Below are 10752 nucleotides of genomic sequence, written 5' to 3' on the forward strand. Positions count from 1 at the left end.
AGTGTTGGACAGACCTGAGACCCTGGCAGTGGCTGCGCCACGCAGGGATGCAAAGTCAGATGGGGTGGGAAGAAGCCCCAAGATTTCCCAGGGAGTGGATTGAGTAGCTGGGTTGTACTGGATGCAAAGGATCAGGGGGAGTAAAGGTAAGCCTTGGAGCCCCAGAAAGAGGCTGGTGGGTGTTGCAGGACCAGGGAAGTAGAGGGAGGTGAGGGCGGGGCCAGGACCAGAAGAGGTGCTCCTGTGGCCCAAGAAAGGCACTGAGTTGGTCTGGGTGAGAAGGGTCCACAAGCAGTATTGGTTCCCCAGGTGTCTGGGGCCCCAAGACTAGGAATGGTGCAGTGCCCAAACTAGGAGTATAGAACGGTGGGAGGGATGGAAGGGTGAATGTGGCTTAGGGAGTCCCGGCGCGGAGAGCTGCGCTATAGGCTTACCCCAAGAGGTCTGAGGATAGTAGTGCAGGCTAGCGTGTATTAGAGTTTTTAATCTCTGCTTCAGGTTCCCATGTCCTTTCCTAAGGCTCTAGCATTATCCTTTCATTCTCTCTTAAATCTGCCAGGATAATCTAAGTGATGTCCCACATCCTGATACTCTAGTGTTGGACCAAAGAGAGGCCACATCAGCATCGTTTAAAACACCTGACAGTTTTGGTGGGGTATGGTTGGGGGAGGGGGTGTTCTAAATTTGATTAAGAAATGTTTTATGAAATGTACAAAAGCTCAACAAAAATTTAAGAAGCAATAATTTCAAATCCATTCATACCTACAATGTAAGACTATATTTGCACACTATCTCCAAGGTATATCCAGGCACAGGGAAGTTCAAAGAGCACTTGGTCAAACACTGTCAAACACTAGGCTCTGACCTTGGTCTTGGAACTGAAGAGAGACTGGGGAAAAGTTGGATGGGGAGATGGGACGTGAGGAGGTGTGGGTTTTTCTTACTGCTTAAATATACAAACTGTTTTCATTCTCTGGCCAGGGTTATTGCTCCCAAGTAGGTATAGATTGGATCCACTTGGGATCCCCTTTGGTCTGCACTCTGTATGGCTTTAAGCGTTCTTTGAAGGGCTGGTTTTGTGCACAGGTATTCCTTCAGGCTTTTCGTGTCACAGAAGATTTTTCTTACCCCTTCAACTATAATAGACATTTTTGCTGGGTAAATTATTCTGTGCTGGCATCTGTTGTCATGTAGAACTAGAAATACCTTGGTCCAGCCTCTTCTGGCTGTCATGGTTTGAATTGATAAGTCAGCTGTAATTCTGATGGGCTTTCCTTTGTATGTGACTTGTTTTTCTTTTGCTGCTTTCCGTATTCTCTCTTTGTTCTGTACGTTTACTGTTTTTACTATGGTATGTTGTGGGGAGTTTCTTTTCTGATCCTATTTGGTGTTCTATATGCTTCCTGTATTTTTATTGGGTTGTCTTTTCTTAATTTCAGGAAATTCTCTTCTACAATCCTGTTTAAGACCTGGTCAACACCATCAACCTGAAATTCTTCTCCTTCTTCTATTCCTGTGATCCATACATTTGGTCTTTTCACGGTGTCCCACATCTCTTGAATATTCCATTCCATTGTGGTTTTTTTTTTTAATTTTCTACAATCTTTGCTTGATTGTTCCAGTCCTTCAACTTTATCCCACAGTGTTGATATTCTGTTTTCCATTCCATTCATTCTAGCGGTGAGGCTTTTCCCTGTTGTTTCAAGTTGGCTTATTGCGTTTTGCACTTTCTTCTTCATTTCTGCCTTCATTTCTATTTTTTTGTGAATTCATTCAGAAGTTTATCCCTATCTTCTTTGAGTTCTTTGATTTCTTTGTTTGTGTGTTTTTTAAATTCTTTGAATGCCTTGGTCATGATTATGATTGTTCTTTTTAAATTCAGTGTCCTGGGTTATCTCTAGGGGGTTCTCCTCATAGAACTCTTCCAGAGGATTGGTGGAGTTTGGTGGGGACATAGTGTTTTGGCTTTCCATTCTATTATTCTTTCATTGTGATCTTGGCATGTGAATTTCTTTTGTTGTTTATGATTCTGATATGAGAATTAAGTTGAAGTATTCTTCTGTTTGTATTATCAGGGTGCCTTAATCCTTTCTTTATTGGTTATATAAATCTGGTTGGTATGGGGATAAGGTTCTTTCATGTTTAATTTGGAGGGAATAATGGCTTCAGATCAGCTACTCAGAGAGTACCCACCGAAGCCCAATTTGGGTTCTAGTCGGGTACACTGAGGCTTACTTCACCACGTGGATACAGGATCTGGGTGCCCTCAGGCAGTCCACCCTCTCAGGTTGTTTGCTAGGATCTCAGCCTTAGCCTACCAAAGCCAGATCTGCCCTGGGGCCTTGGGAGGGGCCTCACAAAATCCCAGGTAGGGGGATGTGTATGGCGCAATTAGGGGAAGCTCATTACCACATGGAGGCAGGATCCGGGGGCTCTCAGGCAGTCCCCTGTGTTCTCAGCCCCTCTATCAGAGAGAGGCCAGAGGGAGGACAGAACTGGTGGCCTGCTGAGATCTGGTGAGATCAGAGCCACTTCTCAATGAAGGTAAGAACCTACCCTCTCCGGCTGTCTGCTAGGATCTCAGCCTTAGCCTACCAAAACCAGATCTGCCCTGGGGCTTTGAAGCAGGCCTCACAAAATCCCAGGTAGGGTGATGGCTATGGTGCAATTAGGTGAAACTCACCAGCATGTCAAGTCAGGATCTAGGGGCTCTCAGGCCGTCCCCTGCATTCTCAGCCCCTCTGTCAGAGAGGGGCTAGAACTCAGCACTCTCTGGTGGTCAGCTGAGATCAGAGCCGCTACACTGATGGAGGTCCTCAGTCTCTTATTGTTTAAAACGTGGCCAGTTGTGGCCTTCTGTGTGCATCGCACTCAGTTGTATAAGGAAGAATTACTGGTGAGAGTTGAGGCGTGCATTAGTTGCATCCCTACTGTGTTCCATGAGTCTTAGTTGTAGTGGTTCCACTGTAGATGTGTCACTAAGCACTGTGCATCTCTCAGATGTATGTTCTCTGTGTCTGATCAGTTGTGCAAGTCTGCAGTAGCCTCCATCTGTTGCAAAAAGAGGCTTCTTTGATGAGTGGTATATGGCATGCTTGTCTGTAAATATAAGGATTGACATTTAGCATATAGTAAGAAATTTCATTTGTCTAGAGATATGAAAGAGATAGTGTTTTCTCTATGATCTATGTCCTTTCCTGCCATGTGTTTTTGGTTGAGTTTACAGTGCCAGCTATGAGTTCCCTCCCATTGAGAGGGCTTTAGTTCCAATTAGATAGCTATTGATTCCCCGCCCCCCCCGCCCCAGGTAACAGTGCCACTACTGCATCAATAGAGGTAGTTTGCTGTGCTGATTGTTATGGCTAGAAGACACAGTGGAAGAAAGACAGCATCTTCAACAAATGGTCCTGTCAAAACTGGCTCTCCACCTGCAGAAGACTGAATTTGAACCCTTATCTTTCACCCTGCACAAAAGTCAACTCCAAATAGATCAAAGACCTCAATATAAAACCCAAACCTTGGAAACTGCTAGAAGAAAACATAAGCAGCACCCTTCAAGATATAGGCATAGGAAAGGACTTTCTAAATTGGACACCAGCTGATCGGGCACTAAGGTCAACAATCAGTAAGTGGGACCTCGTTAAGTTACAAAGCTTCTATACAGCTAAAGAAACAACCAAGGAAGGGAAGAGGAAACACACTGAGTGGCAGAAAATCTTTACCAGCTACAGATCTGACAGAGGATTTATATTCAGAATATCAAAGAACTCAAAAAGCAACAACAAAAGAAAATAAATGACCCAATATATAGACCTGAACAGAGTTCTCAAATGAAGAAATAAAAATGGCTAAAAAGCACCTTAAAAATGCTCAACATCCTTACTAATTAGAGAAATGTAGATAAAATATATTCTTAATGTAGACCTGGAATCTTCAGCCTTAGGTGAAAACAGGGAAAACCTTTCAAAATACAGCTGTAGCCAAGAGTTTTCTGAAAACTGTGGGATACTGGCCACCACTGTAGCAGGGGAAGGATTGGCAAGCAGTGAATGAATTCACCCTTTTAACCATGCAAAAGAAATGAAAGTCTATTAAGTGCACTCCAAGTTACTGTGAGTTGGCCAGTTACCAGCATGCATCCTTCCACTAAGGCAGTTAGCTTTGGAAGTCTCCATTTTGCAGAAGTACTTGTTCTGTTAGGCAGAGTTACTGTGCATGCAGTTTCCCAGTATGTAATTCCCGTGGGTGGAAAACAATAGTCTAGAACAGAAACTGTGAAACGTGGTGGAGCTGGTGTGAGCTACAATGCATAGAGCATTCAGTTATGCAACGTTCATGGTGCAAATGAGGGCAGTCGTGGTTGATCAGTGTTGGTTTTGGCGCCGAGGTTCCTGTTACTGAGCTCAGTGCTACAGCTCTGAGATGTTTGGGTACAGATGGAGAAACAAAGCTTTGCAACGATCCAACGTTTTTGATCCTCCCCTCTCTCATAAAGTCTGCTGGCAGGAGATGAGGCAGAAGACAGGTTTTAGGTGTTAATACACTGCCTTCTCAGACTGGTTACTTTCTGAATCAAGCAGCCTTTAAAGATTCAGTCAAGACCCCTGCAGACTCATCAACAAAAACCCAACATAGAACTGGGGAAATGGTCAGCAGGCCCCAACCTTAGTCAAGGAGTTACTGAAAACTGATTACTCTTGGGTGAAGAAGATTTGATCTTTAAGGGAATGACTCTAGATAGGCTGACTAGGCTCCAGTGGATGAACTTGCACCAAGGGACATCTGGATACAAATGCTTGACCAGATAGGACTTAACATATATGACAGAATGCGTGAAATTCAGTGGAGGGCTCTAAGTGTGTGTGTCTGTGGAGAGGGTATCTTAATATGATTATGATTTATTTTATGAAATTCAAATCTGCTCACTTTCTGTGATCACTTGCAACAGAGGTTAAATATTCTTGCAACCCAGATTTGAGTCCTTTTGGATTTTTCTGGTAAGATACTAAAGAAAACTGACCACTTCCAGGTCTGGGGGTCTCTGGGACTCTGGTCTGGGATAGTCTGGAGCAGCAGCCAAGGGATATGAGTCACTTGGGAGCTTTCTTTTCATAGACCTTCCTCTCACTTCCACTTGGAAAACTGAATTGCTGCACTTTGCTTTCCTGGATGACAGCTTGCTTGAACTTTGGGGTTTAAAGACATTGTATTTACGTGTTTGAGTGTGTGTGTGTGTGTGTGTGTGTGTGTGTGTGTGTGTGTGTATGTGTGTCCAGAAGCATGTCATAGCAGGTATGTGTGGAGGTCAGAGAACAACTTGTAGGAATCAGTTCTTTCCTACCATGTGGGTCTTGGGATTGAATTTAGGAGAACTATTTTTCTGGCCCACCGCTAGATTCTTAAAAATCTGGCTATTTCATGGGAGAAGACTGAGTAGACTGAGTAGTGCCATGTGCTAGAGCCCACCTAGAGAATCTGCTGTGTATGTGGAGGATATTTTTATCACAGTCCTGAATAATTATTTCATATACCTTAAAATTAACAAGCCTGTTGCCCCTCTTTAGAGAAAGAGATAAATACCAGTATGTGTCTGTACTGTAGTCTTGTAGCTAACAGAACCCTTTCTATACCAGAGACCCATCAAGCAGTCCTCAGTCAGAGACAGTGTGTATGTGTGTCCAGAGGTCAACCTTGGCTGTTTTACAGATGCTGTCAAGCTTGTCTTTTCAGACAGGGTCTCTCCCTGGGACTTGAGTTTCAGAATTAGGCTAGGCTGCTTGACCAGTGAGACTCGGCCAACCTCCTGTCTCTACCTCCTCAGAGCTGGGATGACAAATGTGGGCCACCATATCTGTACTTTTTACTTGAGTGTTAAGGATTGAACTCAGATTTTCCATGATTCAATGGGAGACATTTTACTGACTGAAGTGTTTTCTGAGTCCCTAGAATCATGAAAACACTTGCACAAGAATTTGTCTGATGGTGTAAATCATAAATGCCTCAAATTCATCTGGCAGGTGTACTATAGGGGCAGAGCACATGCCTAGAGTGGCTGGGGTGTGGCTTGGTAGTAGAGTACTTGTGTGGAATGCCCCAGGGAAAAGTTGCCTGAGCAGTTTAGTGCTTGCCTACCAGACCCAACACTCTGGGTTGTTCCCCATCACTACAAAAATTAATAAGAATAATAAATAATTTAAAAATAAATAAATAAATGTCAAGCCTTCTTCCTGTTCATTTGCTGTGCCAATGTGCTCCAGGGCCAGCCAGACTTCTTGGGTTTAGGGGCCACCTGTGAACTCCAGGGTGACAGCAACCTTCAGTCTAACAGTCCTCAGAGACCACGTGACCTTGGAGGCCCTCCTGGGACCTCCCTGTCAGTTCCTCTCCCACCTGCAAAAATCTTTCTAACCTTTTCAACTACATCAAGCATTTTGTTTCAGTAGAAGCAAAGGTTACAGTTCATGTTGACCTGGCTACAGGGGAGTTCTCAGATGGTGACTCTGGGAGCACCCTGATACAGGTCTATGGTGAATTGCAATGAAGGTGTATTCAAAGTCAGAGCACTCCTGCAAAGCGTGATGGGACTTACTACAGATGGCTGTTTCATTCCTTTTGAAGACCAGCACCAGCATAATGTGCCACTTAGTTCCCAGCAATAGTATGGAGAGAAAAAGGAAATTCCTGAGGGCAGTAGGTTATTGTTGCCTGCGGATTTTAGGGTTTTCTGAAATAGCCAAACCTTTGTATGCCAGTCTTAGAAGGAACCAACCTCTAGAGTGGACTTATACTGAACAAAGACTTTAAAGCCCTAAAGAGGTCCTTTGTATCTGTACCAGCCCTGGCTCTTGGAATGTTACCAAGCCATTCCACTTGTTTGTAGATGAGGTTTAAGGAGTTGCCAAGGGAATTCTAATCCAAACCTTGGGGACATGTAAACAGCCTTTTAGTTCGGCTTACCTATCTAAAAGTCTAGATCATGTATCAGCTGGATGGACACTCAGTATACAGGCAGCAGCTGCTGCTGCCCTAAGTAATGAAAGAAGCTGATAGGTTGACCTTGGGACAAGAACTTCTCTTGACCACTTTTCACTCAGTTGAAGCCCTCCTGAAGGGAACTCCAGAGAGATGAATGTCAAATGCCAGGTGACTAATTACCAGGCTGTTCTAGATTAACCCCAAGTAAGGTTTTGTAGGACTTTGGCCCTCAATACAGCAAGCCTGTTGCTAGACAACTATTCAGAGCAGCCTCTACATGACTGTGTTGAAGCGACAGACCTGATTCAACCTATCAGGCCAAACTTGACAGATGTCCCCTTTTCAAGGGCAGATGAGGTACTGTACACAGATAGAAGCAGTTTCATCTTGAGTGGCCTCAGGTATGCTGGGGCTGCAGTTGTCACAAAAGACCGGACTATCTGGCCCAGTCCCTCAGCTGAGGAACTTCCACCCAATGAGCTGAACTCATAGCCCTAACCCAGTCATTCCAATACAGAAGGGATAAGGTTATCACTGTGTATACAGACAGTCGGTGTACGCTTGCCATGGCTCATGTATGTGGTGCACTGTACTGAGGAAGAGGACTCCTCACCTCGGCTGGGAGAGGGATAAAAAAACAAAGGGGAGATCTTGGCCTTGCTAGAAGCCATATGGTTACCTAAAGGTGGTCATTATGCACTGCAAAGGACATCAGAAGGGGTATTCCCCTGAGGGTAACAGCTCATCTGACTTAGCCCACTTGGGAGGTGGCTGTAGAACTGGTGGAGCCCCTCAAACTCTTGGTTATAATTCCAGAACCAAGTTTTCCCCACAAACCCATCTATAAGTCAGAAGAGATATGGGCATGGCAGAAGGGCATAATACAAGAAAAAGAGGGATGGTTGATATTTTCAGATGGAAGACCCATCTTCTGGTGGCCCTGCGAAGGCAACTGGTAACCAATTGTACCAAGTCACTCATCAAGGGGTTACAAAAACTGTTGAACTCCTATGGCCCAGGTATTACATCCCTTGGCTAGATCATGTCATAAGGGATATCATAGCCAGATGTTCCACCTGTGCCCAAATAAATCCCAAAGGAAGGAAGAAAGCCCCAGAAGGAATCAGCACTTGTGATAACACACCCAGGGAACATTGAGACCTGGACTTTAGTGAAAGTAAACCAACTGTCTTCAGGTACAAGTATCTTTTGGTTTTTGTGGACACATGTTCTGGATGGGTGGAAGCCTATGCCACCTGGACTGAGATAGCCTCCATAGTGACAATGAAACTGCTCCAAGAATTACGTCCTAGGTTTGATTTGCCCCTCACCTTGGGGTCTGACAATGGTCTGGCCTTCACAGCCAAAATTTCCCAAAATTTGGCAAAGGCGTTGAGTGTGAATTGGAAGTTACATTGTGCCTTTAGGTCAGAGAGTTCAGGACAGGTAGAAAAAATGAACAGGACCTTAAAAGGAGACCCTAACCAAATTGGTTCTAGAAACAGGCAAAAGTTGAGCCAACCTCCTCCCCTTTGTCCTACTCAGGGATAGATGTGCCCCATATGGAGAACGATTCATTCCTTATGGGATCATGTTTGGGAGACCGCCACTTATCCTCCCCAACATAAGAGATATACATAAAACAGAAATGACTCATCCCTCCCTTCTCGTGTTATTACAGGCCGTGCAACAGACCCAGAAGGCCACCTACCAGACAGTCTGAGGAGGTGGTCTTCAATCCAACTCAGACCTGGTCCACAAGATCCAGCCTGGTGACTTGGTGTGGGTCAGGAGAGTCCCAGCTCAGACTCTGGAACCAACCTGGAAGGGCCCCTATCCTGTGATCCTTACTACACCTACAGCAGTGAAAGTGGCCAGGATCTCCTCATGGACCCATCACACTCAGTTAAAGGAGGCCACAGAAGAGGATGGAACATTTTTAACCCCCAAGCCTCCCTTGTCCCCACTAACCAAGTGAGCAATATAACAAACCAATGTAAATAACCTTCACCTTTTCTTACTGGCTTTTTCAAGTGTCTTCGGTAGCCAAGGATGACCTTGAGCTCCTTATAGTTATGGTCCTACTGCCCAAGGGCTGAGATCGCAGGTGGCTCTTCAGCTCACTTTTTACACTCTTCCAGTTCCAGGGCTAGAGAGATGGCTGAGGGTTAAGAGTGCTTTCTATTCTCACAGGAGAATGAATTTTCTAGAACCCACATTGGGGAACTCTCCACCTGTAATTCTAGTTCCAGGGGGATTAGATGCTCTCTTCTGTTATCCACAGGCATCCACACACACACGCATATAAACGCAGTACACATATCCATAAGTAAAAATAAAATTCAATCTTATAATTTTCAAGTAGTTTCACTGAAACTGACTTTCACTGTCATATTCATAACACAGAGTTGTTCATGGGAACTTCAAAATGTGGATTTGACTAAGGTACGCTGCAACAAATACTTAACATCCCATTGACATTTATTGGTATTTTGTATAATTGGTTGAGGGATGGTTTTATTGATTTAGATTTCCTCATTCTTTAATTTTTTTTAATTTAAAAATATTTATTTTATTTATTTTCCACGTATTTTTATTGAATTTTTGAGCATTTCATATAAAGCATCTTAATCATCTTTCACTGGCTAAGACCAAGAGAACACATGACACCAACCGCTGGCGAGGATGTGGGAAAGGGCAACGTTCATTCCCTGCTCCTGGAACTGAAAACTTCTGCAAACACTAGGGAGAGCAGTGTGGAGGACTCCTAAGAAACTGAAAATGAATCTGCCGTGTGATCCGGTTTCACCCCTCCTTGGCACATGCCAAAAGAACTCATTCTACCTTAGAGATACGTGCACCTCTATTTTTGTTGCTGCTCTTTTCACAATAGCTGAGAAATGGAAACCACCTAATAGATAATGAAAATGTGGTACATCTACACAGTGGAGCCTCCTCAGCAGTAAAGAAAGATGAAATCTTTTCTTTTTTTACTATCAAAGCTGATTTATCTCATCAGAAATTCAAGATGTTTTCATGTTAGGTTATTTTTTGTACAGTGAGGCAAACCTTGTTAAGAATTCAAATTCATTGGATGAAGATTTTGAATGGTCCATCCAAGGACAATGTGACTGCTATGAAATATATATGCTGGGAATTCTTTTTTCTCTTTTTCTTGAATTTTTGTGCATTTCATACAATTCATCTTAATCATATTTGGAGCCCCTCCTCTATCTGCACCCTCACGTCATCCTCCCAACTAGATTTCACGCATTCTGTCATGTCACGCCATCTCCAATGAAGCCCACGTGAGATCCTCCGTGGGTTGAGGCTGGAACTTCAAGGAAGGTTGCCTCTTGGAATTGGTTGTGCTAAAAAACATGCAGTGTATTTGGCATGCTTTTACTTGCTATTATCTTTCTGACTGTCACTGTATCATGGGCTTTCAGGGGCCCAGAAAGCACCTGGTGTCCTTGACACCGCTGTCACTGCCTTTACTGAAATCTTTTAATTATCCTAGTATGCAGGAAGAGTTCTCAGGAACTCAATCACCAAAGACAACTTTGCCTCCAGATGCATCACTATTAATGAAAGCCATTTTAGATGCAGCAAGAAGTAGCTAATCAAAATTAATGCTGGAAAGTCCAGGGAATAACGGATTTCTAGAAGAGAGACATAGATGAGTAAGTATAGATAGAAGAAGGGTTTCTTGGTATTCATTACAATTCATGGATAAATTGGCAAGATCAAGACCACCTTGGTGTCTTTTGATAAAAA

The sequence above is a fragment of the Nannospalax galili genome, unplaced genomic scaffold (genome assembly GCF_000622305.1).
Source record: "Nannospalax galili isolate Female #2095 unplaced genomic scaffold, S.galili_v1.0 scaffold373, whole genome shotgun sequence".
NCBI classification, from domain to species: Eukaryota; Metazoa; Chordata; class Mammalia; order Rodentia; family Spalacidae; genus Nannospalax; species Nannospalax galili.